At 39.2% G+C, this 22223-nt stretch overlaps 1 protein-coding gene across 2 annotated transcripts in view; it reads left to right on the top strand.

The window, feature by feature from the left end:
* Nucleotides 1-22223, top strand: part of STOX2 (storkhead box 2) — a 61435-nt gene that overhangs the window by 20816 nt on the left and 18396 nt on the right. The gene's annotated exons all lie outside the window — the stretch shown is intronic.

Here is a 22223-nt window from a genome sequence, read left to right as displayed (position 1 = left end):
TCTGTCCCTTTCCAAATTATTAATATATCGTCGATATATCTTTTCCAGAGCACCAGGTTCGCACTATATGGGTTGTTGTTCCATATTGAGTTGTGTTCCCATTCGGCTACGAACAAATTGGCATAGCTGGGTGCGAACCTGGTGCCCATTGCTGTTCCACAGAGTTGGAGGAAGTATTCTTCCTCGAACCAGAAGTAGTTATATTTTAAGATAAAACTAATACATTCCAGGATAAAGCGTTTTTGTGTTAGTTTCATATTCACATCCCTAGATAGGGTTAGGTCTATTGCTTTAATCCCTTGTTCATGATTAATCACTGTATATAACGAGGAAACGTCCATTGTTGCCCATAGCCATCCTGGAGACCATTCTATTTCTTCTAGGGTCTTTAACAGATGAGTTGTGTCCTTTAAGTATGCTGGAATTTTAATGACATATTTCTGTAGAAATAAATCTACATACTCTGACGTATTGCATGTGAGGGAGTCAATCCCACTGATAATGGGTCTACCCGGTGGTTTCTCTAAATTTTTATGTATTTTAGGGAGGAAATAGAAAACAGGTAGTCTAGGATATTCTTTTTTTAAATAGTTGTATTCTTTTTTGTTCAGGACTCCTTGTTCTAGGCCTCCGTCTAATATTTTGTACAGTACTGTACTGAAGTCTCTAGTGGGGTCTTTACTTAATTTCTTGTATGTCATTGTGTCCCCTAAGATCCTGTTTGCTTCTGATATATAATATGTACGATCCATTATTACTGTGGCCCCCCCTTTATCTGCTTGTTTTATAACAATGTTATGTTTCTCTTTTAGGGCTCGTTGGGCTTGTTGTTCACTTTTATTTAAATTGTGTGTTTTGGTTTTGTTCCCTAGTTTCTCCAAATCTTTAAGTATTAAATCAGTAAAAACCCCTATGTGTTCACTTTTTTCGTTGTAAGGATAAAATTTGGATTTAGGTTTTAGTTCTGTATGTATATATTCCTCTGCCGTGTTGGGATTATTTGATGCTAAAGTGGTGATGTTACCATTGGTATTTCTTTCATCTGTTTTATTGAAAAATCTTTTTATTGTCAATTTTCTTAAATATTTTTGAGTATCCAAGAATAGCTCAAATTGATTGGGACCTCTAGCTGGGGCGAACTTGAGACCCTTTCTTAATAGACTAATTTCGTTCTGTTCTAAAGTGGCTGATGAAATATTGATAATTCCTTCTTCTTCTGGTATTAATTCCTGTATGCACCCTGTGCATGAAATGCAGAAAGGCATACATCAACCTAGGAATACACAATATAATTACCAATATACACAGAGGAATAGAGGGGAGAAACCCAAGTTTAACACCAGGAGATTTATTCCATATAAACAACAACAGACAGAACACTATAAGCAGGACTTCACTTCACCTACACGTTTCAGGACTCACCACACTTCACTTACACAACATAGAACAGAGGAGAACACCAATAGAAATAATATGGAGGTTATTCATAAGACACCAGAACAGGCTTTTTTAGACAGGGAGCCATCCCGAAGAGGAGGTACCAAACGGAAAGAGACCCCACCCCGAAGGGAAGCGATAGAGCTAAGAAATCGATACATCCCACTAGATCAAAGCCCCTGGAAAAGGAGAAAATTCCTAAGGGAACAAGAGGACAGAGGGGTAGAGGAAGAAAGACAGGGTGCATACAGGAATTAATACCAGAAGAAGAAGGAATTATCAATATTTCATCAGCCACTTTAGAACAGAACGAAATTAGTCTATTAAGAAAGGGTCTCAAGTTCGCCCCAGCTAGAGGTCCCAATCAATTTGAGCTATTCTTGGATACTCAAAAATATTTAAGAAAATTGACAATAAAAAGATTTTTCAATAAAACAGATGAAAGAAATACCAATGGTAACATCACCACTTTAGCATCAAATAATCCCAACACGGCAGAGGAATATATACATACAGAACTAAAACCTAAATCCAAATTTTATCCTTACAACGAAAAAAGTGAACACATAGGGGTTTTTACTGATTTAATACTTAAAGATTTGGAGAAACTAGGGAACAAAACCAAAACACACAATTTAAATAAAAGTGAACAACAAGCCCAACGAGCCCTAAAAGAGAAACATAACATTGTTATAAAACAAGCAGATAAAGGGGGGGCCACAGTAATAATGGATCGTACATATTATATATCAGAAGCAAACAGGATCTTAGGGGACACAATGACATACAAGAAATTAAGTAAAGACCCCACTAGAGACTTCAGTACAGTACTGTACAAAATATTAGACGGAGGCCTAGAACAAGGAGTCCTGAACAAAAAAGAATACAACTATTTAAAAAAAGAATATCCTAGACTACCTGTTTTCTATTTCCTCCCTAAAATACATAAAAATTTAGAGAAACCACCGGGTAGACCCATTATCAGTGGGATTGACTCCCTCACATGCAATACGTCAGAGTATGTAGATTTATTTCTACAGAAATATGTCATTAAAATTCCAGCATACTTAAAGGACACAACTCATCTGTTAAAGACCCTAGAAGAAATAGAATGGTCTCCAGGATGGCTATGGGCAACAATGGACGTTTCCTCGTTATATACAGTGATTAATCATGAACAAGGGATTAAAGCAATAGACCTAACCCTATCTAGGGATGTGAATATGAAACTAACACAAAAACGCTTTATCCTGGAATGTATTAGTTTTATCTTAAAATATAACTACTTCTGGTTCGAGGAAGAATACTTCCTCCAACTCTGTGGAACAGCAATGGGCACCAGGTTCGCACCCAGCTATGCCAATTTGTTCGTAGCCGAATGGGAACACAACTCAATATGGAACAACAACCCATATAGTGCGAACCTGGTGCTCTGGAAAAGATATATCGACGATATATTAATAATTTGGAAAGGGACAGAAGATGAATTAAAAGCTTTTATACAATACACTAATAATAATGATTTTAACCTAAAATTTACGTCTAACATTCAGAAGGAAAAAATAGAGTTTTTAGATGTGGAACTATTTTCAGAAGGAAAGAAAATATGTTCAAGGAACTATACGAAACCAACAGATAGAAACGGATACATCCATTATACGAGTTGTCACCATCCCAGGTGGCTCAACAACATACCGAAGGGCCAACTGATGAGGGTGAGAAGAAATTGTTCCAAAAATGAAGATTTTAAAGAAAAAGCGGAAGAAATGAAGCAAAAATTCATTGAAAAAAAGTACCCTATTGCGAGGTTAGAAAGCAGCCTGCAACAAGTGGACAACATGAACAGACTTCAGTTACTAACAAAGAAAGAAATGGATACCAAAAAACCTAAGGACTTTAGTTTTTCTTTTTTTACTCAGTATAATACCCAGGCACACCAAATTAAGAAAATATTGGAGAAACATTGGCACATACTAAAAGGAGATGAGGTGTTAGGAAATATAATACCAGAAAAGCCACAGATCATTTTTAAAAAAACTGGTTCACTTAAAACTTTATTAGCCCCAAGTACCTTACCTAAGAATGATACTAAGAAAATCCCACATTCCTTTTTAGGTGAAAAACCCAAGGGTTTTTATAAATGTGGCCACTGCAAAATGTGTACATTTTTACCAAAGAAAATAGATCAATTCATAGGTTTTATTACGGGTCAAACATATACAATTAGACATTTTATTAATTGTACATCTAAAAATGTAATATATTTATTAGAGTGTGGGTGCGGGATCCAATATGTGGGCAGGACATCAAGACCACTGAAGGAGAGGATTCTAGAACATATAGGAAATATCAGAAACCATAACACGAAACACAGCGTCCCAAGACACTGTAACTCATGTCCAAAATTTACATTAGAAAATTTAAAAATCATGGGTATTGATTGGGTCCCCCCTAACTGGAGAGGGGGCAACACAATAGAAAACTTATCAAGACGAGAAACTGAATGGATTTTTAAATTGAGAACTTTTAAAAAAGGCGGCTTAAACATGGAGTTGGACATTCTAGCACACATATAAACCAACAAAATGAATGATCCACCATTAATAATATTTTTAATAATAATATTTTTTAATTCTTTTAGTAACAGCATTATTGACACCATATTGTGCTGAGTTTCATTGTATATACATTCAGACCATAATTGTATTTGATTAAACACATATATATTTAAGAAGCATATACACATACAGTGATTTGGGATTTTTTCCATATTTTTTCTATGTTTTTATTGAGGTGATACAGTATACATCAGGGCACTCTTTTCTACTTCTTTTGCTGTCTCTTGTCTATGAGAGTATATTCTCATCTCCCGGAATGTCCGTGTTCCGAACCCCCCCCCCTCCTTTTTTTTCCACCCGATTTCCCGGAGGAGAAATGTACCTAGAAAATAGAAACGACATCTTCAGGTCGTTACGCTAAACATTAATTTTTTATCTCCCCGCTCCCCGCATTGATTACTTACCCTGAAACATGGGAGGGATGAACAGAGAGGACAACGTCAGAGAAAGGAGGCTGTACAAGCGAGTGACGAACGGACGCTGGGAGGAGAAAGAAGACACTGACGTCAGACGCACGGACGTCAAACACAAAGATGGCGCCCCCCATAAGAATAAAAAGACGAACAAAACAACATGCAAGATACTCCTGAGGAAGCCACGACACAGGCGAAACGCGTAGAGATAGGACGGATAGAGCTCCCGTCCTTACATCCAATCGGACATTTACCTTTTATTTTCATTTGTATTTTTTGGTACTTTTAAAATTTATTTTATTATTTTTAAAAACGTGATAGGTATATCCTATACACGTAGTGTATTTTATGGAATAGGGCACCTGCCCAGAATAAATTTATTTCCTTATACTTACCTGGTGGACTAATTTTATGTACAAAGCTGCATGTACCAACACGGGACCAGGAAGCACTGAGGAAACTGCTAGAAGCCAGACACATCAGTTACTAACTGTAAGTGTACACCTGTTCTGGCGTGTCAGAACACTGTTAAGATACCACACCATTGTGTTTTTTTATTTTTCTCTGTTTTCTTTTTGCATATACTCCACACGTGGACCGTGGAGGATTTATATATAAGGCTTGATCATCCCATTTAAAGTGTGAGTGCATATACACCTTTTTTATGCCAAAAGTCCATTTGACATACCACACTATCATAAACTTCTTTCTGTTTTAATTTTCAAATTGGAGAAACCGACCAAATACACAAGCGCCCCCTAGCGGAACAAAATTATCTTTCTAACACCAGGAGAGTGTTATTACGGGTTTAGCAGCTGTGTATCCGGTTCAAAAAAGAGAAAGGGAAGTATTCTTTCTATTATTTCTTCTTGTACACACTTTTTGACACTGGTTCTTCACAAACTTTGGTTCTCATATATGCCTTTTGTGCCAGTTTCAGTGGTTCCACATATCCACTGCAGGTTGGCTGGCGAGTGAAACATGGAAAGGACATTTTATTTCCGCTTTGCTGTCCTTTTCCCATCTTGCATTAGACCAACAGTTAGTGCAATACACAAATCCCAGAGTCTTTAATCGCTCCCTCTGCAGTATGTAATCAAGTAATTACCAGCAGGTCATAGCGACAAAATGCTTTTCTTTTGCAGGTTTCACAGCTATGCAATACTTTTACCCAGCAAATAGAAACTTCACGTCCGGATCATCAAGGCCATCCTCCATAAGCATATGTATTTCAGCCAGCAATACACAAGGGCACATACCAAGTAACAGTCTTTGCAGAGTTTCCACTCAATCCTCTGGGTTAAACTGTAATCTCTTCTGGCACATTCACTGCAGCTTGGTAGCTTCAGGCCGCACAATACTTGGGGTTCCTGGATCCAGTGTAGCACTCGTCACCAGCATCCACTCAGTTGTTCACTTGGTTCCTGCTTTCTGCCCACAGACCATAGCAGTGCTTTGCCCGCATTCTCCACCATATGTGACAAACCCTATAGCATGAGGGCCATACATGTCACTTTTAGGGGTCCTAAGCACAGTCCTCTAGGGCAATCAGAGTCAGGAACAGCAGCTTTGAACCAAAACAGCACTTTATTTTTAATTGCTGAAACCCCAAAAACCAAATCATAAAAATAAAACCTAGCTCCCAATTGGAGCCCTCTTTAACTTAACTATGCTGGTCTAGACTGACCAGCCTAATCACCCACTACCTCAACCTCCCAACCAGACCCAGCTACGCCAGGCTCTGGAAAACCTCCCCCAGACAGCACACAAAAAAGTCCAGGCAGGTATTGCCTCACTTGGCTCAGGGATGGTCTTCTTCAGGGCCTCTCCTTGCCCTGGGAGCTCAGGGAACTTCCTCTTCCCCCAACAGTCTCCCTGAGTATCAGGCTCCAGGGGTTTTTAATGTCCAGCACCTGTGCCTGATGCCGGCCCCATAGGAATCCCGGACCGGATCCTGTGGACTTCTTGCCTCCTGGAAAACCCGGCATGGAATTTCCACAAAATGGGGAAATGGAGCATTGGCCCACCCTGCTCTCCAATTGCTCCACCCCAGGGACCCATATTTACGATCTGGATAGCACCTGTACCCAAATGCGACACTAAGCATCTCCCTGGGGTTCACACTGTCACAATGTATATGCCCCACCGTGGAATCCTGTGGAAAACCTTCCCAGAAGAGTGGAAGCGGTTATAGCTGCAAGGGGGGGCGGACTAACTACAAAATAATGTCTATGTATTTAGAACACAATGCCATCAAAGTCCCTGTTGCTGCAGTGGTCAGGTGTCTAAATACTGTTATACATATGCTGAGTATATGATATTTAAATATTTAATGTAAAGTATTGGAATGCTTGCTTCCATTTATTTGCTTATTCTGCCTGCCACTGAACTGACCCATGGTGTAGCGATTTGAACACCGGGAACATGTTTCTACCAAAAAAAGGCTTTATTTCTGTGCACTTGGTAGGAGACCTCCTGGATTATGGAAGCTTGTTGAGCAGGGCTGCCCTCGCATGTTTTTTTCTGAAAGTCAAAATGTTTATGTTATATACTACTTATGTCCTATCTTCCCATTATACACCGCTAAGGAATATAGTGGCGCTATAAAAAAATAAATACTTGCAGCTGCTTTACATTTCTGATTTCAATTTTAGATAGTAGCCAGGCTAAGCTGCATCTCGCCGAATGCCTTTTTTGTTGTTGTTTTTGTGTTTAATTTACATGTTGTTGGGTATGTCGTGACTCCATATTGGACAGCATGTCATATGGTACAATAATTTAATGTGGTTTTATAGTTTTGTTTTTCAGCTCTCACACGAATTTGGCAGGAAATGCGCATTAAAATAACACAACATCTTGATATTTTATATACCTTTTATTTATTTTCACAGCTATTACCTGATTTAGCCTTTTTTTGGCAGGGAACTGATTATACCATGTGAATAAGCTGTTGCAGTACTATTTATCCTCCTTTCAGCGGGGTGATTCTCCATTGTCCAACATGTGTGAAGTGAAGGATGGTGTGTATATATAATAGATTGCTTTCAGGTCGACAGCGACAATTTATCAGGACACATCAGAGACCCAACTGCAATCTACCAAGAAAACAAAAGCGCCCACCAAGTAGACTTTTGTTTTTTGGTTTTTTGTTTTTCTCTGCTCAACTTTTCCCATGGGTTTTTTAATCCATGTGCAAGCCTCAAACCTTAGAGAGATTCATTGTAGAGTTTATTTAGCTATGAGTCTGCTGACCCAAATATAGTGTGTATTGGTGTTTTCTTTCATCTGAACCCATGATAAAGCTGTGAAATTCCAACCATTACATTAAACAAGGGAAATACCTTTTTGTGGCTACTAATGTGGCAAAGCATCAGCCACCTCCTTAGGAAATGGCACTCTAGGATTACAATACTCTATGCAGCATTGTACAATGAATCACAAAGACAATCCAAAAGACCGGAATCCGGAAGTACACTCTATCCCACCATGTCTTATATGTTCTTTAATTTGTTTTTAACATTTAGGATTTTAGTTTAAAACCTATAATATATATTTGTAATTTCCCATAATAGAAAATGTATTTAGCATAATGTTCAGCATAAGGGAGATGTTAACCACATTACGTGCTTGCTATGTTCTTGTTTAGAGCACATGCATTTTATTTTTATTTTTTTAACGTTCACATGTTGGATCTCTCCCTCTCCATAATCTTACTTTATAATTGCTAACGCATATTGCAACTGTGTGCCAAGCTGCAGTGTTGATTGCAGAGTATGGTGGTGAGTAATCTTCTGGCAGAAGTTCCTTTTTTTTTATTATACAGATGACTTCAGGAGGTGACAACATGGTTTGTTCTCTGAGTCAGACTGCAGATGATGAAGTAGCCCACGTAATGTAGCATAGTGCTGCAGCAAATCCATACATTGTACTATGAAAAATGAGAAACATGACGACAAGAAACTTGAACGCCATACTTCGAGGAATATACAGGGAAAATATTTGTTTTTCTCCTGATTTAGAAATGTATTCCATGGACCTTCAAGACAAGGCGCAGCATAGCGGTCCTTTTTAGCCCAGGCGCTACATTGCTCTGTTCCCTGTTACAAGATCCTATGAACTAGTGGTAATGCTGGTTAATCGTTGCCATTTCCTATATAGGCAAATTGAATTGCTCCAGTATTGTTTTCGTGTTCGCTCGTGTCCACTAGCTAGAACATATTTTGATGCTAGCTAGTTGTAGATATGCTGAATGTCGTAGTTTTGCTCAATTAAATAACTAGGCACCTTATTTTTGGCATCTTATTCTTCAATTTAATTCGTAACAAATAATATCTATTGAAAATTATATTGTAAAAAGGGAGATAGTGTTTACTGCTAGAAGTAGATGCATGTTGATACAATGTGTGATATGGAGTAATAATACACCAGTATTCCAAGTTTTAAAAGAGCAAATTTTTTGTTTAAGAAAGTTTGTTACAGTAAATCAGTTAAATGAATATATTTTGTACAATATATTCCATAGGTTTGCATAATTAGTAATTAACTATTTCATTTTGTAATTTAATATGTCCATTAGACAGTGTCAATATGTACTTAGAAAATTATGAACATGTTGTTGCAGTTGGCAATTCACAAATCAGCAAAGGCTATCACTTTATAAATAGGGGAGGGGAAGCCCATTAGAGCGTTACCTGAGGGGGGGCGAACCTCACTTTTTTCTGGAAATGGTGTACGTGCCGCCTCATCATGCAAACTTCAAGGTGTCTCCGCACTCAATATTTTTGTATGCAGCATACGCTTTCAGTGAGTCCCTCATAAGGGGATTAAAAACTGTAAACTTGTACCCACTATGGCCTTTTTTCGCTTTTTTGAATATCTTTGCAGAGAGTACTACAGTTGTGTGAAAAATAAATGACATCCTCTTTGAATTCTATGGTTTTACATATCAGGACATAAACATCATCTGTTCCTTAGCAGGTCTAAAAATTAGGTATCTAAGATGAACAACAACAAATGACATATTACACTTTGCCAAGATTTATTCGACAAAAACAAAGCCAGAACGAAAAGCGATGTGTGAAAAACTTAGTGCACCCTTGCTGCTTCCGTTGTGATTAAGGTTCTAAATAGCAGAAAGGTGCTGCTAATCAAATGCTCTTGATTAATTGATCCTCAGCAAGTGTGACCACCTATATAAAAGGCAAAGTATTGTTAAGTTGCTGGTCTGGAGCGTTCTGGGGTGTGTTAACACAATGCCAAGGAGGAAAGACATCAGCAATAGTCTTACAGAAGCAAGGGTTGCTGCCCATCAATCTGGGAAGGATTATAAGGCTGTTTCCAAACAATTGAAAGTCCATCATTCTACAGTGAGAAAGATTATTGAAGTGAAGTGGAAAGCAATCTTTGCCGATCTTCCCAGGCCGTCCCAGCAAATTCACCCCGGTCATGCCAGGCAATGCTCAGAAATTGCAAAGAACCCAAGAGTTACATCTCAGAATCTACAGGTTAGCATGTTAAATGTGGAAGCTCACGGCAGTACAATTTGAAAAAGACTGAACAAGTATGGTTTGTTTGTATGGGTTGCCAGGAGAAAGCCTCTTCTCTCTTAAAAGAACATGGCAGCACAGCTTAGATTTGCAAAGTTGCTTCTGAACAAACCACAAGACTTCTGGAACAATGTGCCATGTTTAGCAAAAAGCAAACACAGCATATCGGCAAAAACACCTCATACAAGCTTCCAAGCGCAGTGGTGGAAGAGTGATGATTTGGGCTTGTTTTGCAGCCACGGGACCTGGAAACCTTGCAGTCATTGAGTCAACCACAAACTGCTTTGTTTACCAAAGTATTCTAGAGTTAAAGCTTGGCAGAAATTGGACTATGCAACAGAACAATGATCCAAAGCACACCAGCACATCTACAACTGGGCCACTGCAACACATTGATTCTTCTCTTTTTTAGCCACAGTCCAGATCTCAACCCACATAAAATGCTGTGGCGGGACCATAAGAGAGCTGTGCATAAACCAATGCCCACAAACCTCAATGAATTGAAGCCACGTTGGAAAGAGGAAATGGCCAAAAAAACGATGTCATACAGAAGGCTATTACTTTGTTATTGCTGCTAAAGGTGATTCTCCAAACTACTGAATCATAAGGTATACTAAGTTTTTCGCACATGGCTTCTTTATTTTGTGCTTTCTTTCACACACAGAGGAGTGAAGATTACAGAATAAGAAGAAGTTGTTTAAAGTTTATCTATTGTATTCCTGCTTTCATTCATGTGGGTTAAGGTCTATTGGTGGGGCAGGGAGTCCAATTAACCATACAGTCTGCACTATTATGTTGTTCCTTTCTCTTTCCGGTATAGTGTTTGTGGAGTACAATTTGAAGTTATATGTGAAGAAGTAGAATATTCTCTTTTCAAAACCATTGTTTTACTTTGTTGAGGGTAGTAAGAGAATTGGCGCCTGATTGTTGAAGTGGTAGTAGTTTAATGAATTTTGTATATAGCGCATGAAAAAACACTGTTTTATTTGTACTATTCCTCATTTGTGTTTAGTGGCTTCACTGGTGAAGTTTAATTATATTTGATGTCTATGTTTGACTACCAAAAAGAGTTTTGAGATAAATGTGAATACTGATGTAAAAGAATTTGACTTTGATAAATATTAAAATGCTAATTTATATATAATGTTTAAAACTGTAGAAAGGTTATTAAGGAAAGATCCTAGGATAAAATCTAAAAAATTGCGCGCTGCCAGGAAATTTTACCAGGATTCCTGGCAAATACCCAATCACAGGACCCCAATTAAAACTTGGAGGATGGCTAAAAATTACTGCATTTCCACGACTGCTACGTTTTATAGTCTCTGTAAATAAAGGATTCTGCAGTTCTTTTGTCACTCACCAAAAAAATAACAGGGCCTGGACTCCACTAGACCTCTGAGGGTGTGCTGTGGTATCTGGCACCAAGACGTTAGCAGCAGGTCCTTTAAGTCCTGTAAGTTGCAAGGGGGGCCTCCATGGATCAGACTTGATTTTCCAGCACATCCTACAGATGCACAATTGGATTGAAGTCTGGGGCATTTGGAGGCCAAGTCAACACCTTAAACTCGTTGTTGTGTTCCTCGAATCATTCCTGAACCATTTTTGCTTTATGGCAGGGTGCATTATCTTGCTGAAAGATACCAATGCCATCAAGGAATTCTGTGTCCATGAAACACGTGTACATGGTCTGCAACAATCCTTAGGTAGGTAGTACATGTCAAAGTAACATCCACATGAATGGCAGGACCCAAGGTTTCCCAGCACATTGCCGAAAGCATCACACTGCCTCCGCCAGCTTGCCTTCTTTCCATAATACACCCTGGTGCCATGTGTTCTACAGGCAAGCGATGTAAAGAAAACAGGATTTATCAGACCTGGTCTCCTCCTTCCATTGCTCCGTGGTCCAGTACTTATGCTGATGTGCCCATTGTAGGCGTTTTCAGCAGTGGACAGGGATCAGCATGGGCGCCCTGACTGGTTTGCGGCTACGCGGCTCCATACGCAACAAACTGCGATGCACTGTGTGTTCTGACACCTTTTTTTCAGAAATTTGATATACAGAAACTTGTCTGGATTTGACCATACAGGCCAGCCTTCATCCCCACGTGATTCAATTAGCCTTGGCCTCCCATGACCCTGTCGCAACTTCAATGATTTTCTCGTATGTCTGCATAATTTTAGTTTATTCCTAAAACACTGGGAAATGAAGATTTTCTAAAATATACATTTCCCATAGTTCTGCTGCATGTTTACACAAGAAGCACTATGCAAACACCTATTAGTATTCTTAGTCCGTCATCCACTTCCACTTAGGTTTGAAACAACTTGTCAGCATATTAAGGTTATATATAAACAGTTATGATGCAATGTTTAAAATAGTCCATGTTCTAGTGATAAAAAAAAAAAACCCGAAACACAAAAATAGAAACTGTTCCCAATGTGTCAGACAGGTTAACCTTTTATTAACCTAAACCCTTCTGTGACCAAGGCTAATTTGTACCCTAAAGACCAGAGCTTTTTTTGGCTATTTTTTCTATTTGTTTGTCTGATTCTTGTTTTTTCATGTTTTTAATACCTACACACATTTATAAGTTATCATGTTGGGGAACCTTCCTACAGTGTTGGCATAAACACCATATATTTGTCATGTGGCATGTTTGGCAAATGCATATGGGGGATTCTGCAGAAATGTTATTTTTGTTTCCATTTTGGAAAGATGCATATTAAAGTCCCCGCAGAGTAACATGCATGTCAGGGAAGCAGACGATCTCTTTAGTGTACAAGATACTTTATTTCAGTTGTGTGTTTCACTGTCGGTTCAAGGTACTTTGCTTTAATTCTCACCAGTTACTCACTGGTCCAGAGAATGAAGAGTTAATCAGAAGACAATGAGACACATAAGAACAATGAACCAAGAAACTCTCCAACACCACAATCTTACTTAGTGCATTACAAAGTGCGGCTAGGGAGTGGTGTTAACCCCGAGGGTCTTTGTCAAGCCTGTGTGACTAGTGAAAGAAACACGTGAGCATTTGATAGTAAGAGGTGGGCTTATCGCCATGGCAACTAAACAATCCATATGGTCTGAATGTGATATCAAGACCGGACAGTAAACAGGGAACCGTTTACAAACACAATCAGCGAGTGCTTCCTAAGTCTTTGAAAAATGGAGTAAAACGTGTTATTTTGTGGTGCATCTCAACGCAGGTAAGAGGCCATCCCAGCGGTTTAACCCATAATTTTGCTCAGTGAGCGGCTGCTAATGAACGAGATCTCTGCTCCACAGCTTGTCCAAGTTGATCACTTACTGTGGCTGACTTTTTTGTTGTTTTTGGCCAGAACCCCAGGGCTATCTTTTATCTTTTTTGTATTATTGTTTTATCTTCCTCAATTGTTGCAATAGCATCTGGGCTTTCCCTGGTAGCATTGTGCATAGCAGAACATATCAAGCTCTATACTCTCCTTATTTACGGAACACATTTGGTAGAACAAACGCTGAATTATGTATGATTTTGTTATTTTTTTCTAATTTAATTTTGGGGGGGGTAATGTAAACAACATTGCATCATAGATACTCTCAATGTAAAGGCACTAGTTTTAAGGTCACAGCTCCCAGCTGTATATTTCCCGCAAGCTATTTGAAAACATGTTAGATTAGTGAGTTGCTTGGTCTAAAGGATCAGTACCATAGCTGTAATATTAACTACATAATCATAGTTTTTGGGTGGCGTTTCTGTATTGGGACAGTGATTCAGAATTTTCACAATGTATCAGCAAATGAAGATAGCTCGGCTTCTTGGTAATTCATTTTTTCGTATAGTTTTCCTTGTGTGTGTTTGTTTATGTAAAGCCCAGAAGCGCAAAGTATGAGTGACACTCGAGTGTCTCAGCGTTTCTTATTCCAGCTATATGTGGTGTTTTAAGGAAAAGTTGTGAATCTTGCAGGTTGTCTTTTTCATGAACCCATTACCGTACAGTATGTCAGCGGGTCATGTCCTGGTGTCTTGCCAGCGGCTCGGCCATGCTGAATAAATGGAAATGACACAATCCTATAAGACGCGGTTAGACTGCAGCACTTAGAGGCTGCAGTGCAGACTCCGCTCCCACAGCCTGACATCATCACAGAGCACTCAATACACTTCACTTACAAATGTGTGCGGAGCACGTTTGGTTTGCTCGGCTCTGTGAATAGTGCCGTTCGCTCTGTTCCAGGGCAGCGTGCATTTTATAGCTTTGTGGGGGTTTTCTGTCACCCAGAGGCTTGTAAGATTTGGGATATTTGCTGCAGCTATTTTTGTAGCTTGCGCTTTAAAAGCCTGTTTGTAGCTGGCAGGAGGCTTGTTTTTCTCAGCTGTGAAAACACAGATATGTGTCTTGTTTATAGGTGCTGTTATCTCTCTGTTTTCATTCCTTTGCCCCAGTCTTTTAACAATGACCAAACATCCATTTGGCCAGTGGATGCTGGGTGGCTGAATTTTCTTTATGTGCTTGTCAGATGGAGTCTCCAGCCAAAGGTGATAACTTTTTCCTTAGGCTAACGGAAACAGATTTAGATTTGCATAAGCTTTCATGACCTCAGAGGTCTCTTCTTCAGATGAACAAGGCCCAAAAGCTTATATGAATCTGCATCTTTTTCTTTGTCAGTTCAATTACAAATATCTCCTACGACTATTACTTATTATTATTTATCAAACTGTAACACATCTGGATATCACAATTACAATACACTACGTTTAAATGCAACGGTATCCCAATTTTAGATTGTATGGCAGAAAATGTGTTCTATATGTCATAAGAAGATTTTGTTCTTAGTTTGAAAATTCAGTGTCCGTAAATCCACATGTGGTTTACTTTACACTAAAACAAATGTTAGAATTAAAACCCCAAGAGTCCCCAGGTGTTTTATGTTTATGTGTATATATATATATATATGTGTATGTATGTATGTATGTATATGTTGGACACTTCAGCCATTGTATGCACTGTAATGCATGTGATAGCTGAGTGGTCTCTTACCTTTTTTGGTGTCCCCTTACAAATGTATGGAGGGATTCTGCAGAATCTCCCCATTTCCCTGCTCCCTCACCCGCCATTTGCCTTGCAGGAGATGTGTTCACCCGAACATGCCAGTCAACTTCATCTCTAGCCGTGCACATGTGCAGGAAGTACCACTGGTTTTAATGGCAGTGCTTCCCTGCAACTGATTGGCTGTACAAAGCACTTAAAATATGTATCTTTGTTGAAAAGACTTCTTGGGACACTGTGTGTTCCTTTATGAAAAGATCTGTACCACCGGGGGATGAGAATCTGGTGGCCTCCTCAGTATTTCAGGACATTTTGCAACATATGTGGTGTTATTACTAATTGTACTTTTTAACACCTGGAGTACCAGTTATATGTACGTTCTAGGCACTATTTTATAGCCTTGGCAATCTCTTCTGGTGTCTCTGGATACATGAAAGTTACTCTTAACTCTTAAGTTACTTCAATACTAGAGACTTGATATCCTGTTTGTATATTGTGGTGACCCAGCTTGTTAAATTCGGGCACATTTATTGACATAATGATTTAAAGGGTATTCTAACCCGCACAGTCCACGTCTTTGGGTTTGTGGCTGCGTTTAAATATACAAGCTCATGTTTATGTATACATCCTTAGAGGCCTGCCACATTAATTATGTCCCAGGTTTGCAATACTGTGATGAAGCTGTATATTCTTCTCTCCTGAGACTTTTACATTCCTTGCTCTTTTAATGGGTGCTCTGCATAGTCCCCCCCCCCGCCGCTAGCTTCCACCAAGCAAGTATGAGAAAAGGAATGATAGTCTCATCTCATGTCTAGGTGTTGAAGGTAAGCTTTTCTTTTAAGGAGCTACACTCGTATCACTCTGTAGAGGGGGTAGCACTTGTCCAAATGAGGTGTGGAACTATTGTAGGTGTACAGCAGGGTATATCCCTCTGTTGTGACTTTGCCATGTGCTTGGACTGTGCAAACCACAGATGAACTTGATGCTGGCTGGCTATACAAGAGTCTTCAATATGAACCTCCACACACTGCCGACTTTGGAATCATGGGTAGGATATCAGCAAATGCAGCCTCTCAAACGTCATGTGACAGCAGAGAGCTTGTAGGTTTGGAGATTATTAGTGCATCGTGTGGGCACATTTGACCTGGTGGGGAAGGGGAGGGGGTATATGGCTGTTTTTGTTGTGTTGCAGGGGAGGGACTGTGAGCTTTAGCAACAGATTCCATGCCGCCAGACCCTTCTGCTTGTCTGTCTCCTGATTGGCTGGGGACGGAGAATTCTCTTCCTGTTACTCCGTGTTTATGATAAAGACATCATCTGGTTTTGTGCTAGCCTAAGCTAATGTTCATCTGCAGACTGTCCTAAGCCTCAGACCTTTCTTCAGCGATGCCGACCATATAATCACAGGATTTCATTTAGATTACTTTAAATAAAAACAAAAAATATATTATAATGTTCTTAGACATTCATTTTTATTTATTTTTTCAATTTTTAGTCTGGAAGTAAAACATAACGTTTTAAATTAAATTCCTTTTTTTTTCCTGGGATGTATTAATTAATATTTATTAAAGGAAGGATACTATTTTCACACCACTGAAAAGCTCAGCATCATACAATAGCAAGTATTTGTTGATAAGAAAGGTAACTATGGCTCTGTTTACTTCCACTTATTTGACTTTTTATCTTTGTTCATAAGCAGCCTATTCCAGTTATATATTTTTACATCGCTGTACAGTAGGTGCTAAGCCATTTGCTCAGTTTGTGATACTGCAGAGTGTGAAAACACATGTTCTTTTATATTGTTACTAGAAATGAATCTAAAAATATGTATAATAACTGTTTGGCCATTTCTATGGAATCAAATATTTGTATTTATTTAACCCTCTCATGCAATCTATGGATTAAGCACACAGCTAAGAGATGCTGGACAGTTGTAAGGTTTAACGTGCATTTAAAATTCATTTGTTTTAATGTGTTCAGTGCATGTATATTATAGTCCCTCATTCCGACAGAGGCCATGCTGCATGGAATCGGTTAGTTGAAAGGATTATACATCAGACAATAGACTAGCAAAGGGTTAACATTGTTTTCTAATGAACCTTTTCACTATATGACCAGGCATTATGCTCATTTTTTTTCCCCTTTTTGTTCCTAATTAAGTCAAACATGAACGTGATCACGTGACTCACATCTTAATTAGCTGAGGACAGTGAAAGAGCTAAGAAAAGGCACCCTAAGAAACAACCAAAAAAAAAAACCAATAGTACTGTGAGAAGCCCTATGGGGAGCCGCTGGGACATGTTGCCATGCCAACAAGTTCAGGAGCCTGCCAGCCGGCTTGTCAATGGGCAATACTAAGAGGGAGCGTCCAAATGCAGCCTGTTAGCTGCAACGCGATTGGTCACACCTCTGTTGTCTTTGTGTGGTGCAAAGCATGCTGGGTAAGACCCAAAGTGAATGCTCAGTTTGTCTCAAGGCTGCAGTGAGGTAATGCTTTTCAGTCTTTTGGGATTACGAGCTTGAACCTCTTTAAATATATATATATTTAAAAAAAAAAAAAGACTGCAGCGTGTGGCATATTTTTGGCCATTTGCTGAGTTTCCCATCCAAGCACATTTAGCAAGTGCAGGGCAGACAGCATGTATATGCTAGAGAAAAGGTGAGCGCGTTTTTATATTCTGGAAATGCCTTTTATAAAATTTATAGTCTTATCGCTCTTGCTAGTAATGAAAATATATTGCTAATCTTCTCCTAAACCTTATTAACCGATTGTTAGCCTGTCGAGGCTTCTACTTGCGCTTTGCAAAGGCTCCAATCGACAGCAATTGTCGGAGGGGCTTATTTACGTTGCATTGTCTCGAAGTTTATTAAAGAAAACAGCCTTCGGCGGAATGAATGGCAGCTTTTCCCGTCCCGACAACTAAGATTTAAAGTGTACACTAATGTCATTTCGGTTATTATGAGAAATGACGTCATCGCAGAAGAAAACAGCTTGCTCTCAAGTGTGGTCCGGGTTTCTTTTTTATATGGTTAACCGTTCGTGGGAGCTGCCACATCGCATTATTCTCATTAAAAATGATGTCATTTTGCTAAATCTGGGATCCTTGGAATTCTTTTTTTGCTTTCTACTTTGATTAACATAACCCCATGTCTAGGGTAGAAATGGCGGCAGTCGGTATTGTATTGTCATGGCGCTCGCCTTTCGCACTTAAATCCTGTTCACGTTAGAATTCTCTAGCAAAGTTCGGTTGGATTGCTCACGTCTGCATGAATGTAGCATGTTCTGTGTCTTGCACCCAGAAGTGGTGATGCTCTATGGCTAGACTAATGGCTGATTCAGTTCTGCTTTTCTTTTCTTTCTAGTGATTTGTAGCCCTGCTTTGCTATAGAGAAAAGAAATCCACAAAAGCTGGACTGGATTAACTCCGTCGTGAACATGGGGTCGCTTGGTAATATCAGATAATACAAAGTGGAAATGTGGCCTTTACTTTTTTCCACTGTATCTGCTATTTGATCACGTTCTGCCGCAGAAGTAAGCGGTTGTAGCAAACTGGCTTAGGTTTGTTACAGAGAAAATTGCACTGCTGTCCATCCGTCCATCTGTCCATCCCTCAATCCTTCCGCATAATCATCCGTGTTATCTCGCTCTAGTGCCTGGGATGGTAACATGTGTCTGTGTGCCATATGGTAATGCCAATATCACAAATGGAAAAGCAGATTTTGTTTGCCTCAATTATAACTTGTAAATATATAATATATATTAATATATATAATGATAGAGCTGCAGAACATAAATAGTGCTGCGTTTCCTAAGCGTTTCAAATGTACAGAGTTGTGGCTGAGTTTTAATGGAATTTTGACTTAAAGGGACCATACAGATGCTGGTATAGAGACCCCGCTGTATGTTTGTGATGTATATGCACCTCTCTTTCTAGTTGCTACGTGATATACTTCTCCGGTGCTCGCTCGGAAATGCAAAGGCATCTAACATCAGGCATTACTTATGCGCTCAGGGCCAAATGTCTCTTGGCTCACACGATTTTAGGCTAACACTTTGAAAATAGCATTGTATTAAAATAGAGAAATAAAAACAGAAACGTTCAAAGATTATTTATCTCCACAGTCTTGTGTTTTAAATTCATAGTTATCATGTAACGGAAAGCCATTACTGATATTTAGTAAGGGGACTTCTTGCAGAACAAAACTTTACCCAGCATTCACATGTCCTTCTGAAATATGACGAGCATCGGTGTTTAAGTGTCCGATATTTATTTTAAAAAAAAAACAATTTGCTTATCTTATGCAGAAATATAATTTTGAAAGTGTACGGTAGTATCTAAAAAAAAAAAAAAAAATCAATTGTGAAAATGAACTCCATAACCTTCTTTTTGTATACAATTGACACACACAAAGATTTAATCACAAAAAAGGAGGAATTCAGTAATTATAACATTAGGTGGATTTTTTCATGTAATCAGAAGCTCTCAGTCTATCCGCTGACCCTATTCATATCGGGACAGGGCAGGACTGGCTTAAAGTTAAGAAGAAAAGGCAGCTTTTTTTTTGTTTGTGTTTTTTTGGAGGGATTTCAACGAACACTGAAAACCGATTCTGGTTGTACTTGGTTCAGAAAGATATTCCCTCTCAGCTGTCGTGTTTTTAGAGTGCATGCGTATGCTGATACTTTTTCTACCCTGTGTTTTGTTGCAGGCATTATACATTTTTTGCCATGGACACTTAATTGTCACATGATTCAAAACAGGCAATAGGTTGTTGCCTTTGTTGATGGCATCATAGTTAGTTTAACACCCTACGCATAGATATTAATGTAGGGTTTCTGGATTAATCAATTTAGGCAAAATTAAAAGACAAAGTAGCACTGTGAAGAAAAAAAATGCTTGTCAGAATAGTTATTGCAATTTATTGTCATTGTATTTGACCCAATAAACATTTGACACACAGGAAGCCGATACATAAGTTTTTGCTTTTTTTATTATTGTTATTATTAAATAAATTATAGTTTAGGAATTTAATGACTAGATGTGTAAATGCTCTTAAACATTGAAGCCTTTTTTTTTTCTGGGAAAATTTGGGTGAAACGTATGCAAAAATGATTTGCATGTATCCAGAATGTTCTGGAATTGATGTCCCAACATACATTAACATCTCATTGGCTGTTGACCTTGCCTAATTTTTTACACACCTAGAATTACATTTAGTACCGTAAAACTACCAAGACCGGCATCATTTAGAATTTTTAAGCAATGCTTTTTTTTTTGGTATTAATGCCTGATGTGTATTTATTAATACAATGTTAAACCCAGCAACGTAATCTGTCCAGGGGGGTGGCTGCCCCCCACACCGAAACATTGCTAGTCAATGGGCCAGTGAAAGGTAGTGAGAGTTACATCACGGCCCACCGGATACGGCAACTTATCCTGCCTCTCCGCAGTGAGGACGGTGGAAGGGGTGGCTGGGGAGGCTGCCTCGGGTCAGGCCCAGGACAGCATCCATGGTGTACATGGCACTGGTAGAACTCAATAAATTATCTATGCAGTATGAAGGGCCAGCTTTGCTTTGCGAGAGAAAAAAAGGAAAACTTGCAACCTGGGGTTCTTATTGAGCAAGTCCTTAAGTTTATCACCATGGAAGAAACTCTATACTACATATTAGCCCATGCCTGCGCAGTCTGTAGGGCTGTATCACGGTCTGGTGTGTGCCGGGTTACATAGGGTGCACGTAATAAACCTGGATGTATGTGATTTATTCTTGGGGCTTGTGTCTTGGTAGTTTTTGCTTGTATACTTGATGAAATAACATTACTGTTCACTGCAGGGTACCTGGGCATTGTTCCAAAACCAGTCGTTCAAAACTGCAAAGCCACGTAATTGTGCAGAGACTCAGAAAGGATTCCTTCAAACCGCTGCAGCCGTGTAGCCGTCCCCTGTAAAAGCGAGCGTTCGGCTACAGTACCTTACCTTCGCTGACATACAGGGAGAGTTCTGTGCCAAAAGCAATACAAGCATGTTTGACACATGTAAATCAGTCTGACACACAGGAAGGGTTTTGATACAGCAGGCCTGTGTTTAATCCAGTGCAACTTTGTAGTAATATGATAATATAGTGACTATGAGGCTTAATAGAATATCGCAGTAAACGCGATGGAAGCTAAACTATCTCCACGAGGCCAAGATCTGAAGATAATCCCTCCATGAATACATGCAAGGCCAGTCAACTAAAAATGCCTTGTGTGTCTGTTCAATAAGGGGTATGTTTGGCTTGGGAATGTAAGCAAAGATATGGATCAGAAAGGTTTAGTCCAAAAGACCTCAGCCACATAAAAATAAATGGGCTTATATTAAGTCTGCTTTTGATAAATGTTAGTTGGCTATCTTGACTAATGCAAAACAGTCTCCGGCTAGCTCCGATAAGAACGGGAAATATAATCGTTCCTACCCAGGAGAGTCTCAGATGGTTTTGCTCACTTGTGCCATTACAGAGGTCAATCATCCTTCAACACGATAGAAAACCTAAAGCCAGAAACAAAAATCAAGGAGCACTTTGTGTACAGTTGAACAAAACTCGAGTTGTATGTAGGTCATCTTAATCATAACTTTGGGAAACAAAACATTTTCTATAAGCATTCCAGTCTGTATTAATAACGGAGATCATCAGGTGATTAAGTGTCCACCATGGGTGTGGGGCGAGGTTTGAGGCTGTTGGCTGTTCTCCGCATTACTGCAATGTAAGTAATGCCTGGACAGAAACAAGGACATGGTATAGCATATTAAGGACAGCAGCATTGTGTCTACACATGCAGGGCTTTGTTTCCCCCCATGGCATAGTTTTCTAGAATGATGTGTCTGGTGCGCTTTTGTTTTAGAGGCTGAGGTTAGAAGCCAGGCTATGAGACAGTCTATTGGAATGAGAATAGTGATTTTAATTCATATAGTTGCATTTCTAAACATTTCTTCTGTTTCTATGCATGCTGTTGTGACTGTTATCACTGTGACGCATACAATTTAACATTGTGAATTCCTAAAAAAGAAAAAAGGTGGACAAGCTTGAAAGAAGTACTGTCCCTTCTAGAGAGGGATGCTTGGAAGGTATGGGGTATCTTGGTTGTCAGCATTTTATCAAAATGCTAATCTGGCTTGGAAAGGGGTGTTTGTCACTGACTGGTG

The sequence above is a fragment of the Spea bombifrons genome, chromosome 1, assembly GCF_027358695.1.
Source record: "Spea bombifrons isolate aSpeBom1 chromosome 1, aSpeBom1.2.pri, whole genome shotgun sequence".
Classification (NCBI taxonomy): domain Eukaryota; kingdom Metazoa; phylum Chordata; class Amphibia; order Anura; family Pelobatidae; genus Spea; species Spea bombifrons.
Note: the sequence above shows the minus strand (reverse complement) of the source record. Positions and strands in the feature narration are given on the sequence as shown.